At 37.0% G+C, this 15,483-nt stretch overlaps 1 long non-coding RNA gene across 4 annotated transcripts in view; it reads left to right on the top strand.

The window, feature by feature from the left end:
* The window catches only part of LOC141573148 (uncharacterized), an 81,458-nt gene extending 66,908 nt beyond the window's left edge, over window positions 1-14,550 (top strand). Inside the window, exons 2-6 of one of the 4 annotated variants that reach the window (XR_012498761.1) lie at window positions 2,801-2,885; window positions 4,230-4,362; window positions 7,423-7,534; window positions 8,000-8,127; window positions 8,320-8,408. This is a non-coding gene — a long non-coding RNA (uncharacterized LOC141573148). Of the gene's footprint in view, window positions 1-2,800; window positions 2,886-4,229; window positions 4,363-7,422; window positions 7,535-7,999; window positions 8,128-8,319; window positions 8,409-8,592; window positions 10,165-13,293 lie in introns of those variants that run through there. The other 3 variants (XR_012498760.1, XR_012498759.1, XR_012498762.1) reach the window with 3 other exon arrangements.
* Window positions 14,551-15,483: the final 933 nt, after the last annotated feature.

Here is a 15,483-nt window from a genome sequence, read left to right as displayed (position 1 = left end):
GTTTAAGATGCTGGCTTCTTGCAAACAAAAGCTGCCTGAGCCATTGAGAGCTTTTCTTTTGAAATACATTTGCATACTGCTAATTTTTCATTTATTGATTGATTTTTTAAAAATGTATGAGTTTGTTGGGGTGGAAGGGAAACTGCTTCCAGTGTATCCTTAGGTGTCTGCCTCCATGCTATCTCAGTCATTGACCATAAAAATCCCCTGATAGATATTTTTAAAAGGATAGCTTGCCTTTGCCATTTTATTAGCATAGTTGATAATACAGTAAACCTATCTTAGGGATTAAATTGATACAAAATATAAAAAGTCTTCCTCCTATGCTGTCTCCTGCCTCTCAATACTTCTGCTGAGGGCAACAGTTTTATCAATTTCTCTGTGTTCTTTAAGATATTTTATTATTTCTACAAAAACCAACAATATACATTCTTCCCCATTTTAATGCCAATTTCAGCATGTTCACTCTCCACTGTCCACCACCTTTTTCCCCCACTTGACATTATATCTTGGAGATTGTTCTATATCAGGATATATATATATATATACACACACACACACACACACACACACAAACACACCAGGGAGCTAAAAAATGTATACACATGATTTGTATTCATCTTTTGTTATTGGAATATATTGAGTATTACAATTTTAATACAGTTTTTTTTTCCTTTCTTAAAATATGTATACATTGTTTTGGATATATATATATATATATATATATATATATATACCAATAACAAAAGATGAATACAAGTCACATTTGACTTCTGCAGTTACAAAGATGCTCAAAGTGGTTATCATCAGTGCCCAGACACTTCTGATTACAGTGAACTACTGCTTGAGCAACGTTGACTAAAGTGTCCATTTGTATAAACTTTTTTGGTGCCCCCAGTGTATGAATGTGTGTGTGTGTGTATATATATATATATATATATATATATATATATATATATATATCCTCCTCATTCTTTTTTACAGCTATATACTATTCCACTGTGTAAATATGCACAAAGTATTTAACAAAGGACCATGTTTTATTTGTCATATTAAACTAGGTATATATAGCACAATGATTGCCTCTTAATACTTTCTAAAGAAACATTTTCAGACCTACACAGAATGATGATCTAGTGACATGGTTCTTGTCAACGGGACTTGTGATCAGGTAATACAGCCCATTCTTAAGTACTGTAGTTAAGAGGAAAGAGTGACTGATTTAACTATTTTCAACATGGAGAAACAAATTAGTCTCTAAAGAGCATTTTCTTTGGCAGCACAGGTAACTGTCTAAGGGGGAAAGTACATCTTTGCTAAAGTACATCCTTAAGACAGAGGATGCACAATGTGGGGTGGGAGGGGGAACTAAAGAATTCTAGTCTACAGGTATGTTTTACTTTGTTCAATTAAAGTATAGTCAAAGTCATTGACATCATTAACTAATTTAGAGAATTAACATAAAAATCTGTACTTGTAGTTTCTGTTGAAAAGCTTGATGATTAGCAAGAGTTGATCTCTCTTCCTTCAAAACAAAGCCCCTAGAGCTGAATACCAGGTCTGTTTTCCAACAAGGGCAGGAGGGCCAAGATTTTCCCAGACCTACCCTGCATGACTTAAGTCATTCAATGCCTGGTCCCAGTTGGCATTTAAGTTTGCCACAGAGACCCTGAGAGTCAAAGTCTATATCTAACACTATGTAGGATAAGCACTCCAATAATGGGAATGATTACTGTGATGGTAATATGAAGATACCTGGAGAATATAAATTCCTCATATTATGTAAGAGTAATATGAGCCCCTCTGGGCGTCTTTCCTCTTCCTAATACCTTCAAATATGCTCAGCTTTGCTCAATCATACAGACATCTGGTATCATTTTCAGGTTGTGACTGAAGATTTCTGTAACTGGTGATATAGAAAGAAGTAAGGATCAAATACAAGTGCCTCATTATGGGGAGTTTCAGGCCATCCATATATGGTGCCATTTTTAAACAAATAAGGCAAAGTAATGTAGGAATATTGGAGAATTTGGAGGACTAAACTAACATGAATGGTGAAAGATATTGCACTTCCAGTTTCTAACCTGGGAAAAGGGAAATACCTAACTCCAGCCTGCTCTAGCCATTCTGTCCCACCTAAAGGAGGGAAAAGAAAGCAAAAACAACACAAAACTGAGAAGTACTTGTGAAAGATACAGTCCAGGCCACAGGCTCACTCAAAGAGTGAGACCTAGTAATAGGACTACAGGATTCTTCCCCTCCCCCTCATCTTACGGCCACATCACTGACAGCCTATTGACCACAGATTTTTACCCAGTACATCTCGTCTGTTTTCAACAAAAATTACAAGGCATACTAAAGGGCAAAGAGCACAGTTTGTAGAGACAGCAAGCATCAGACTCAGAGATGACAGAGACGTTAGATTCATCAGACTCAAAGTTTAAAATAATTATGATTAACATGCTAAGAGCATGAATGTAAGAGGATGTTGCTTGATAATCTGGAAACTTTAGAACTGGATAGGTAACCTATATCCTATTAGTCCTATTAGGTAACCTATATTCTATTAGGTGACCTATACCCTATAGCCTACAGTCTTATACATTGTTCACTGTGCATTTTTGATTGACCTTGGATACCAAAGAATCCCACTCATTAGGGAGGAAAAGAAAGGGATAAGAATAGGAAAGAAGACCTATTCAAGGGCAAATACAAAATCATCCTGGAGTGTGAGGGTACTGAGGCAGAGCTGATTTCGCAGACCAGAGACTTGCTGACAAAATTATCCTATGTAATTTAGGGCGAGTCCAGAGATGACACCTACCACCTTATGGCCATGAGGGGAGGATCCTGGATACCAAACTGCCATTCACAGGAATTGTAATGTGAGCCCAACACTTCACTTTCTTTCTGTTTACTTAGACTTCCTCGGTCTATCTCAAGATCTACTGCCTGGGACCCACAGCATTTGAATCCCATAAAATATAGAGATTCTACAAGAAGGGAAGGCCCTTAATATTTATTTTCATATAACTTAAATGTTGTGATTTGTATTCTCTAGAAGAAAGTTCACAAAATTAAATGCTTGGTGTTCCTTCCCTCCTACCAGTTAACTCTCAAAGGAAAGGGTACCACTCCTGTATGTCTACCATCTCTGCATTCTCACAGCTGTGGTCCTTCAGGGAGGAAAGGTAGGAAAGGCATCCACCGTTAAGTGTGCTCAGGGAAAGGGGAGACATCTAAGTAAAGACTCACTGCATTTTAAAAGACAGATCAGAACACAGAAAGCACTTTTGTTTCTGGCATCTTTTACTAGTAACAGCCTCAGTAATAATCTGGCTGTGAGGATGAGAACTACCAAAAAGGAACACTATCCACCCTACTCACCGTATCTGGAAGGAGGGCAGGGCACACATGAGCTGTTACCTCCAAGTCTCTGGTTTGATTCCAGATATAATGAGACTGACCAAATGTCACTCTAATTAGAAGACAATAAAGTTCCATAGCAAAACGCATTCCACAGTTTGAACTCACTTCAAGGGGACATTTGTCTTCATTATGGAATGTGCATACTTGGGCTTGGCAGGCATCTCTGCTTAAAAGAGGCTTGTGGCATAATGAGTGTGAAGACGAAAACCTTTGCCCAGTTCCAAGCACAGGGGGCTTGCCCCGAACTTAGAGCCTGAGCCTCCAGGTGCAATTCAGCTGGGCCTGGCCACCCTTGTAAACTGCTTTCCTCTAATTGTTGCAAGAAAAGAAAGGAAAGAAAAACAACACTGACAGATTGTGGAAGTGATAAAGTTCTTGAAAATCGACCTGATAATAGTGTAAAAGTCTATTATTGCTTGTCATTTCCTAAGGTTTCATACTCCCCGCCCCCCAACCTACTTCGCTCTCTGTTTATAATTGAAATATGAAATTCTGTGGGTGATATAACCACTGAGTCTATAACAAGTCAAAAGCTTAGGCATGCAGTTTATTTTGTTCATCGGTAGTAGACTTTTATTTTTTTTCCTGCAAGTGTCTGCGGGGGCTGTCCCCTGCCCAGTGCAATGATTGTCATGGAGTGCAGTGGCGTAGTCTTCAAGGATATTGAATCACTCAGATCCAACAGCTGTTGGCAAAGGGGCCCTCATTCTAGAAACTAAAGTTCCCTTTCCCCTTATCTTTTCCAATTCTGTCATGCTCAGAGTTACAATTTAAGTGAATGAATTCCTCTCCTTTTTCAGATATGCAGCATTTTGAGAGGACCAAGCTATTGAGAGCGAAGAGAGAGTGGGAGGAACCAGAGATGGTGACATCTCCCAGCAGATTGTGATTCAGCTTGCACTGTGTGAGAGGCAGTAAAAAGCAGAAAACAAAGTTGGTATTACATGACCCCTGGATATGTCATTTTATTCTATCTTTCTATCAAAATGGAATTATTATCTGAGTTATTTGTATCATAGAATTCTAGTAAGAAATAAATGCACTATGACATGTGAATATGCTGGGTGAATGATTTAAAAAGTGAACCAATCACTCACCGACATCTAAAACAATGTAAGTACAGATAGCTAAAAGTCACAAATAAATTCAGAAGGCAAGAGGAAGAACATGTAAAGTGAGGCTGTATTCTAGATTTCTTTTTCACATGTATAGATGGTCCGTGACTCACGATGATTTCACTTACAATTTTTTTTTTTTAAATTTTACAATGGTGCTAAAGCAATGCACATAATAAATCACAGGACATATTCAACCTTTATTATAACATAGGCTTTGTGTTAGGTTGATTTTGCCCATCTGTAGGCTAATGTAAGTGTTCAGAGCACGTTGAAGGTGGGCTAGACTAAGCTACGATGTTCGGTAGGTTAAGTGAATTAAATGCATTTCCAACTTACAATATTTTCAACTGAAGGTGGGTTTATAAGTCTTAGCTCCATCATAAATCGAGAAGCATCTGTATATATATTCACTTCACCAACTTTTGGAAAAGGAGTGTGAAGCACGGCTGCAGTTGACAACTGCACAGGCTCTGGGACCAGGTGTCCTGAATTCACACTTGCTCTACTGTGAGACACTGAATGAGTTACTTTTCCTTAAATTCCTTATCTGTAGAAAAGTGATCACTTCCAGAGGACTTTTGAAGTGCTATCTGAACAGAGTAAGAGCTCAACTGACATTAGGTATTCTTTTCTGTTTTAAGTAAGTGTCACGTATTTCTGCCTCAATACTTTTATTACACTCTCTTCCTTACTTTTGAAAAGTTCCCTGCCCTGTATATCTGAAACTGATGCTTTATTTGATTTCCTTTGGGTTTAAGAGGTTTTCGCTGACCCTTCACACCTATAGTGGTGTCTCTCTCTTTTCTGAGCTTCTCAAGTCCTTATTGACAGTCCCTCAGCTGGAGCTTAATTATATACTGCCTGTTGGTACGATTTTTGTTGCTGTTGTTTATTATTTCCTAGGAAGCAGCATGAACAGTAGAATTAACTTAAAATTTGGTATCAACAGACAAGGGATTGAGCTGTTGGTCCATTATCTTTAAGAATCTCAACCTTTCTGAGCTTCATTATATTAACCTGTAAAGTAGAAGAAGATGATGATGATGATAATAATACTTACCTCACAATTGTGAGTAGCTACAGAAGGGTCTGTAAAAGTTCCTGATAACCAAGAACATTGATATACTGCTCTTATATGCGCTCTGCTCTATCTAAATTAAATATATTGAATTTAAGAAATACAGTGTTATATATTTTGGAGCACTATAGAATCTGTCAGAATATGTTGTGCCTAATACATACTCAATAAGTGTCTACTAATTGTTAAGTTGATATATTGGATAAATGCATTAATCAACATAGATTCAGTTTGAATAAGGTTTCATGACACGAATGAGAATAATTAGAAGAGATACAGAGTACATAAGGCAGATACAAGGTGCCCTAAAATTAACCCAGAGGAAGAGATTTAGCCTCACTTAAAATTAAAAGTATTTGTGTATTTGTCATGTGTGTATATATACAGAGAAAGAAAGAAAGAGAGAGACACAGACAGAGGCTTAAGAACTAAGAGAAAAAATTGATTTAAGAAGCTTTGTAAAAAAAAAAAAAAAGTTACCTTAAGGGTCACCATCAAAGAAGGACACTAAGAGGAAATGTTCTCTCCTAACTACATAGGGAACACCTTGGAAGAAGAGACAATACATATACCTACTGCCTGTCTCTAGTTTTCTGTGCTGATGAAATCAAAGGCTTTTACACAATTTCAATTTCAATGTAGAAGACGTTCTTTCCTTTTCTTCCCTCCTCTGTCTCTTCCTTCTTATTTCGTTAACTAACCCTATGCTCATCCTTGCTCAAATTATGGAACAAGTGGTTTATTTGGTGCTTCAACTCTGGTTCTGATCCATTTTCCCCACTTCAGAGTTGCTCTTTTCTATTCGGCAAAAATAAACTTGATCCATTTAAAGCTGACATTTTAAATAGTTGGGCCTCAGGCATGACATGACCCAACAACCAATGAGTATACCGGTTTTTCTTGTTGTGATGGTATACTATGGAATGTACTTGAACTTGATTACACCATATAATTTCTCAAGGAGTAGATAAACACATTAAAGGGATCACATTAGCAAGGTATATATATGTAGGTTTCCGCAAATTTATTTCCTAGTGATAAGAATTGTAAGTCCCATTATCATAGATCTATAATCTCAGGCTTAGTAGTTAAATACCTGGAAGGCTGGAAAAACCTAGTATCTGGAACAGGAAATTCTTTAGACTAGTTGTTCTCAATGCTAAGAGCCACACATGCCTTCTGTTTAAAACCAATATTTTCTAGCACCCAGTGTAGTACCCTTAAATGAAATTCGTAAGCAACTTACAGCATGCAGAATTAAAAAATAATAATATAATATGCAAACTTTAATTTTAAGATAAATAAATTACACATAACATATAATAAGATAATATGTATTTCAATATTTAAATGCACAGGTATAACTATACTAGGAACCATAATAAAGTAGGTGGCGGCTTTCACTAATACATAGAACCTTCATGAATGAGTCAACTACAAATTATGCGAACGCAGCATGTGGTATTGATATTCAAATACCAGGAGTGCTATTGTCATCAATGAAATGATTTTCTGAAATGACAAAACACTTTTGATAAAGTTCTGAACAAAATAAAAAATGGCCTTCCTTTAATTGACTGGATAGCTGCTTTTAGGGAAAAGTGAATGAATATTAAAGCTGACTGGTTATGTATAAAACAGGTGTAGAGTCTAGATTTATTCATATGAAAAACTGGTGAGGCATTAAAAATTTGTGTGAGAACTGGGATATGTTTTTTGCATGTGATTTTCCACAGATAGCAATAAATGTGTCTTTCTTTTTTTCATTTTTTTTCATTTCCAACCACTAAATTCCAGTAGTGACACCAATATTTTTAACAACAAAAATGCCCCCAAAGAGCTGTACTACCTGTGTTCATTGTTCTGGAGAATGAAGACCCATGGAAGTATAATGTACCATAATTTCTAGGTGGGTATGACCTTTTCTAATATCTCAAGGGTCAGTAAGAAACAACAAGGCTTCAAAGAGTTAGAAGAAGTAGAAATAGGGCAGGTAGATTCAACATGGAATGGAGGACATTTGTGAGACCTCCAGTCTCATCTCTCACAGTGCTCAGTGCCCATAGTCTTTCACAAAAGGGTTTACAAAAGCATACATTCCCCCAAGGGGGATCTCAAACTGTCACTTGATAAACTTGAGACATTTCGCTGATCTAAATAAGTCAGACCAAAGAGTCGTCAATAGATCAGATTTTTTTTCTCAAGAACAGGGCTCTATTTTGGGCTAAATATTATGAGGTTTTACCCCAGCTCTATACTTCCATTTGTCTGTGAATAATGATAATCATAAAAATCTCTCACAAGTGTCAGTTCAAGGTGAAATGAAAAATTGTTTCCTCAAGACCCCTTTCTAATCCTTTTCTCCAACTTAAAGAGTAAAACCATATCACTGAAATGCTACCAACCCAGACTCTCCTGGAATGGAATTTGCTTTGTACCAACATCCTCAGCACATCTCAGCTTGAATAGCTCCAGGAGCAGAAAGCTCAACACTTGATTCAGGTCAGTACAACACATATGAGAAAACCATTTACTATTTGATAGTCTCTTTATTGGAGTCAACTGTAGTCTTTTACCTCAGGATCTCCATCAGCCAAATTTTGCCATAAAAATTTAAGTCTATTCCAAACATCATAACATCGTGTGCTATTTCTCTTACTCTAGCCATCTCTTCAAATTTCCATCTACGTACAGGCCATGCAAGAAAGAAGATGAATGACTAAGATTGTCCCCTTTATTTTCTAATGCTATACATCAGCAGAACAAGCAAAAAAACAAACAAACAAACAAACAAACAAAAAACGTGAAGTCAAAACAACAGCTTCCTGTAGTTTTCTTCTCTGGCAAACACAAGCAACAAACAGGCAGCTTAGATGTTGGGTTAATAATAGCTGGGATCGTTATGGAGCAAATTTTATACCTTTAGCACTTACCTCAGTTCTAATCATATATTTTTGTCCCCAGCAGAACCCTTTTAAATGACATGGAGAAGAGTCCAATGAAGGATCTTCACAAAAGTCCCTTGAACATTTGTCTTTGGTAGAATTTTCCAGAAGATCCATTTCAGGCACTCTTTTTCATTGTCCCAGATTTTCCTGAGCCTTCATATTGTACTACTGTGTTTCCCCGAAAATAAGACCTATGACAAAAATAAGCCCCAGTTAAGATCTCAGCCAGACGGATGCATTTAGTATGTTATGACAATGTTCCAGAAGATGACATGACTGTAATTGAATAAATGTAGATTGTTATATATGAAAAAAATAAGACATTCCCTGAAAATAATCCCCAATGGAGCAAAAAATTAATATAAGACCCAGTCTTATTTTCAGGGAAACACAATAGGTGTTTGTTTTTTTATTTCTTGATTTACAGCATGCATAAGGTAATTCTGTAATTAGCCAAACAAATGTCTATTTTAATTATATGTTTTACTCTGCTGAAAAAATATGTAACACATGTAGAAAATATTATTAATCACAAAGATATATATTTAAAAATTGATATGTATAATTTCTTTGTTTAGCCTATACCCTTTTTCTTATTTTACATATGGATTCTCAGGCCCTTTGCAATGGTTTGCCAACTTTCTCATCTTTCCCTTTCCTTGTCCTCTCTTAAGCCACTTATCAGTCCCAAGAGGGTCATTATGCCATGGAACTTACAAAAACAAAGATGGATGAGCAGTAGTCACCAGAAATGTATTTCTTAGTGTCTTTCACTATATACACAGACAGTTCAGCTTTGGAGTCACCATTCTCTAGTCTCTGGAAAGATTACAACCATCACTACCACAAACGTTGATGGCAAAGTTATGGTATTTCTGGCACTGTGATAAATTATTTAAATAAATAGTCTTTTAGAATCCTCATAAATATTCTATAAGATAGTTTTATTTATTATTACTATTAAATAATCGAGATATAGAAAAAATAAATAATCTCCCCAGGTCATACTTCTAGTAAGCATAGGAGCAAAGAGTTAAAGTTGAGCTAATGCCAGAAACTTTGTTCTTCACGTCTTTCTTCTACCTACAGGATTTTCTAGCAAAGGAAAAGATTCTCATTTATATTAGAAATTTCACTGTGTGACCTGTGCAGGGCTTTTCATTTCCACCTTGTTGATCCAACCAGAAACAAGATGCTAGAAGAGAGAAATTTAGGTAATCTTCCTAGTCAGGAGGAGAAAAGAGGTGTGTAAAGCTGTTAGGATCAATACAGCTTTATTAACAAACTGCTGCAACTTCCACAGTTGCCTAAAATTCTAACAAGTCCTGAGAGACAACTTCCAGCAGATTCTGACCAAAATGGAATCATAATATATCTTCTAGGGCTATGTGGAAGGACTCACAGTTGTCTGGTTCAATAGGACCAGCTTTCTGGAACTCTACCACATGATCAGGTACCACTAAGTAAAAAGCCTCTGCTTCTAAACAATTCAAATTGGAAGGGAACTAAAACCCTGAACAGGATTTAATTTTACACCCATACATGGGAATCAAGAAAGTTATTTCCTAATAAAATGGATGAAAATTAAAAAAAAAAAGATAGCCTGTTGATTCCATTGTGTGGTTTCTACAGTTTCAGTGATTCATTGCTCCCAAGTTGCATCCTCTATCCTTGGCTAATGTCTAAACTTTCACACTTTAATATAAGGTTAGACAACCATGATGTCCTTCAGCAGGTGAATGAATAAGTAAATTATGATACATCCAGACAATGGAATATTATTCAGAACTAAAGAGAAATGAGTGATCAAGCCATGAAAAGACATGGAGGAACACTAAATTCATATGCAGTGAAATAATCCAATATGAAAAGACTACATACTGTAGGATTCCAACTCTATGACATTCTGGAAAAAGGCAAAATTCTAGAGATAATAAAAAGATCAGTGGTTGCTGGTGGGGGAATCAAGGTGCAAAAATGAACAGTTAGAGCACAGAGGATTTTTATGTCAGTGAGAGTATTCTGTGTGATATTATAGTGATGGATATATGGTATTGTACATTTGCCCAACTCATAGAATGCACAACACTAAGAATGAAACTTAAAGTAATATGGCCTTTAGCTGATTATGATGTGTCAAGGCAGACTCCTCCTTATTTAAAAATATACCATTCTGGTGAGTGATGTTGAAAATGTGGGAGGCTATACATGTGCAGGGCCAAGCGACACATGTGAAATATCTGTACCTTCTTCTCAAGTTGATGTAAACCAAAAATGTCTCTTAAAAAGTCTTAAAATATAAGGCTACAGGATATTATTCCTAATCTCTATGACAAAATATATCAGAGTAGGTGTTCTGATGAGCAAGGTACATAGTGTGGAGAGGCAGAAAGAGAGAGGATTATTTTGTGGAGAAGTGTGACTCCATAGAGAGGTTGGGTATTAAGCCCAGGGGCAGGGAACTTGATGAATACATGGCTCCCTCACCTCTCCCAGTCTCCTTCTGTAGTCTAGATTAGAGGAGGTCATGAACTTGGAATATCTGAATTATTCTCACCAACCTCTTTTCCACAAAGATTTCAACTATGCTTGTTACTCTCTAGTACCCCAATGCTTGCTCATGATACTATCTGGACTTATGCATAAGCCTTTGTTTATATAGTTTGTGATTCATATTTTACCTAATGAATCTGATTTCAAGTGAAGTAAGAACAATACCCTCTATCTTTTTATAGTCTCTACACCATAAAAGATGCTACTTAAAAAATAAATAAATAAATAAATAAATAAATAAATAAATAAATAAATAAGTCCTTGGTGAATGACTTCCTGATAGAACCAACAAACAAAAACAAAGAATGTGAAAACCAGGTGTGGATTTAGAGATTAACACAAACTCCATCCTGCATTTTGAAATTCAGAAAAGTTAAGCAACTTGCCCAAGGTCACATCAGTAGTTGGTAGCCATTCAAGACAAAAACTCAGGTGTTCTAGCTCCCAACCCAATATCTTCCATTATATCATAAGCTGTCTCACAGAACCTAACAAATTAGTTCCCAGGAATGTTATGTTTTCTATTGTCTTCATTTTTCTTTTAAATTTGGCACACAATTTTTGTTCATTGGACCATCTAAACTTCTACTTTTCATTGTTCAAGGGAATTGTCTCTAGAACTATCAACAAAAATGACAGGGATATCTATCCATCTGCTCTTTCATCCATCATGCACCCCAGTACAGTTATTTACACAGCACAGTGACACTGTAAGCAAACGCAGTGGAGAAAAAGAGAAAGAGGAAAGGACAAAAAAGACATCTGGAATTTTATGAGTCATTTGCCTTACAGTGTGCAATACCCAATAAGCATTATGTATACCGTAGGTATATCTGTCATGGTCTATATGATGCTTTGGTGATAGTGCTTTTGCTGTTATCAGTAGAGCCATTACAAAACATACTGCCCCAACTTCCACTGAGATGTGTACATTGGTACACTGCCAAATAGTTGTATATGATGTAAAAATTTGCAACAGTTTATTAGACATTATTATACTGATCACAAAACAGTGGAAGCTTTTTGCTAAAGAAACAAACAGATTCCCAGAACAAGTGCCTCTACTTCAAATCCTGAAACTGATGTCTTGCACCAAGTTGCTAATAAAACAAATTTTATAGTGTGATTCTGCCTTTGTTTCATTAACACCATTCCACATACACTGACATACTCACGTACACAAACTCAATCACACTCAACACACACAGGAACAGTCACACTTTCAGAGGCTTAGAACTAGAATTTAAGTCCACTAAGCTAGTATTGAACTTAAAGCACAGCCCTCAGAAAACCAGGTCTCTTCTCTCTCATGTATCTTCTCAGAAGACCAATTAAATGACTGAGCACATAGTCGGTGCTCAGCAAATTGACCGAAATATTGATTGACTGTTTGTTTGTTGTTGTTTTTTCAACTGTCACAATCGCAGCAGATTCTGTTTTATAACCAGGGAGATATCCTATGGTCATCAAATGATAATCAATTTCTTCAAGGAAGTGAGTTAGATTCTGAGGGAAAGGAAGGTGATTTGGCAGTTAACAGGATTTTGCTATTTTGTCTTTTTTTCATTTTTTTCTCCAGACAGTGCGTAAGGTGGTAGAGTTGAAGGGAAGGGGGATTATATTTTTGTTAGTGATAATTGTGTTACCGTCCCATAAATCTGAGAGGAAACAAGCCAGCTCTCTCACACGCCCCTCCTCCTAATCTCTCCTGCAACACCGTTCATCCATCTAAACATACACATTGGGGTCCAAGCAGGATTTCAATCAGAGCAAACCAGAACAAAGGCTTTCCAATTTCTTCCAACTCTGGACTTGTGTGAAGAGTCAGGACTGATGCCTGCTTCTCCCTCCAATCCAGCTAAAGGAAACTTTTCTTTACCCCTTCTTCCTTCTTCTAAAAGCAAAGAATTCTTTCCTGTTGGAAAGAGGGAGAAGGAGAGAAGGAAAACATGTCCTGGTCTGGAACAGAAATACCTCTGTGTAAGGGCCTGGGGGATATTGCTAATAGCTATGGAGTATAAAAGAATTGGAGAGAGGAGGAAGTGATTTTTAGTTTTTCGGTGGGCCATAAATTAGATCTCCTTTAACACCCTTGAAGACGTGTAACTAAATAGTGGAATTATTTTTAAAAACCTCTTCTGAATGCTAACCTGCTTCTTGATTACAGCATTGTGAAGAGACCTGACCCAAGACTTAGGAGTGGATGTTTGCAGGTCATCTACTTCACAGAGGACTCGGATCACAACTGCATGCGTATTGGGCGATTTTGGCAGGCTTCTGTTTGAGTACTTCCAATGCCGATATTTCATATTCAGCTGAAAAATTGCTTTGGTGCCCCTTTCATGCTTTCGTCCTCATGATGTTCTCCAGAGGTGCACAGAACAATTCCACTTCCTTCTTCCCTGTCTCCCACCAAACTACATTATCAGTAAGTTTGTTCTTACATCCCTCTGTAAGTACGTTCTCCTCCACTCTGAATATCACTGTTTTTTTTAGCAGCTCTTAGAACATACTTCCAGAATCCTTAAAATGACTTTACCCCTCATCTGAACGTATTTCGTATTATGAATATCTTACCTAAACTGTGACTCCTGATGTAATCTGACAAGTATGAGTGAAAGGCTCAATAGAAAAATTGTTTTATTTTATATTTAACTTATTTTTTTTCTTGGTATCATGCCTCATTTCTCATCTCACATGCTGTTAGCCCTGGTTGAATAACCTTCCATGTCCTATGACATAGCTTGTGTGCATGCCCTATTCTGTACCCTTTCAGAGGCAGTTTGCACAGTCAGTATGATAATTAACCCTGGAGTTGGATCTAAATGGGTTTAAGTCCCAGCTAGACCATTCATAGGCTTAGAAACACTGAGTAAGTTCATTAATAAATCAGTTTTTTTCACGTATGCATCGTTTTGCTTTGTTTTTAACCAATTCACTAAACACCCCATTATGTACATTTCTCAATTAAATGCTATCTTTCCAGTTTGGGCAATTTATTGCAGATATTTAAGGTGTTTTAAAATTTTGGCTAAGCCATGCAAGGTTTTCATAATTGAAATGGTTCAAGCATTCATTCTTCTACCAGCTTTTTGTCATCTGCCTGTTAGAAAGATGTTATCTTCTACATCCTTGATTACTGAAGAGTGTTCTGTGGAGTAGCAATGCCAGCATCACCTGAAAGTCTGTGAGAAATGCAGACTCTCAGGTTCCAACCCAGACTGACTGAATCAGAACTTGCTTTTCACAAATGACCCAGGTGATGCACATTGAGGCTGAGAATCACTATCCACAGAGCTGAGAAAGATATTAACCAATAGACTACCTTGGAGAATTACTTCTAAGTCAGTAATGACCAGTGAAGAAACTGTGCATGCTCCAGAAATCTGAGAAGACCTAATGCTACTGTAACTTAAACCGTCACTGCCCCAAAGTATATTGTAAGAATTTTTAACAAATATTCCTCTTTATTTCCTCCCAGTTAGATTTCAGCTCTTAATCTGAGTGAATGGGGGCCAAGGCTAGGGAGGATGAATGCACAGTCAGTGTAGAAGGTTAATGCCTGGATTCAAATCTTGCCTTGGACACATACTCCCAGTGTGACTCGGGGTACTTGCTTACCTTCTAAGTCTCAGTTTCCTCATTTATAAAATGAGAATATCAATAGTGCCTGTCTCCTAGCCTTATTGAGAAGATTAAAAAAAAAATAATTAATGTAAATAATTTACTAAAATTGTTTTTTTAAAAAATGTGGTAAATGTTCCTTTCCTTTTCTGAGTTCTTACAATAACTGTTATTTAGAGACCTTGTTTTGGTTCATAACTGACTTTTGTCCATTGTCTCCATATTTATACTCTAAGTACCCGGATGATAAGGATAATATCTTATGCAGGTATTCCTTAAGCCATGAACTGGCTGTTTATCTAATGTCCATAAGTGAGAGTTCAGGGGTTAGAATGCATTTTTCAGTGCAATCCTAACCTAACCCACAAATGCACGTCCAAGCAGTGATCAGGCTGATAATAGTCATACTGTAATACTACTACCTCTAGTCACACTAGAGTGTTTAACCACCTCTTATAACAATGTCTCTATTGGAAAACCTGCTTACTGCTGTTGTGTGGACTTCTTTTGCCTCCATAGTATTAATGTCTTTCTAGGTGCAGTTTGGAGGACAATGGCTGGAGGAGGCGAGGGTGGGGTTCAGTGCTCCATAAGTCAAGTATATCCTGCTGCTATGATTCCATGTGTATCCTGGCTATACCTGGCTTCCCCAAAACTCACCTAGGAGCCAGGTGGTAAATCCCTAGAACAGACAGTAACCCAGGCTTGCAACTAAAAGTCTTGGATTTCAGTC

This window comes from Rhinolophus sinicus, linkage group LG09 (genome assembly GCF_036562045.2).
Source record: "Rhinolophus sinicus isolate RSC01 linkage group LG09, ASM3656204v1, whole genome shotgun sequence".
Taxonomy (NCBI): Eukaryota; Metazoa; Chordata; class Mammalia; order Chiroptera; family Rhinolophidae; genus Rhinolophus; species Rhinolophus sinicus.
The sequence above is the reverse complement of the archived record's forward strand: the minus strand, read 5'-3'. Positions and strand labels throughout refer to the sequence as shown.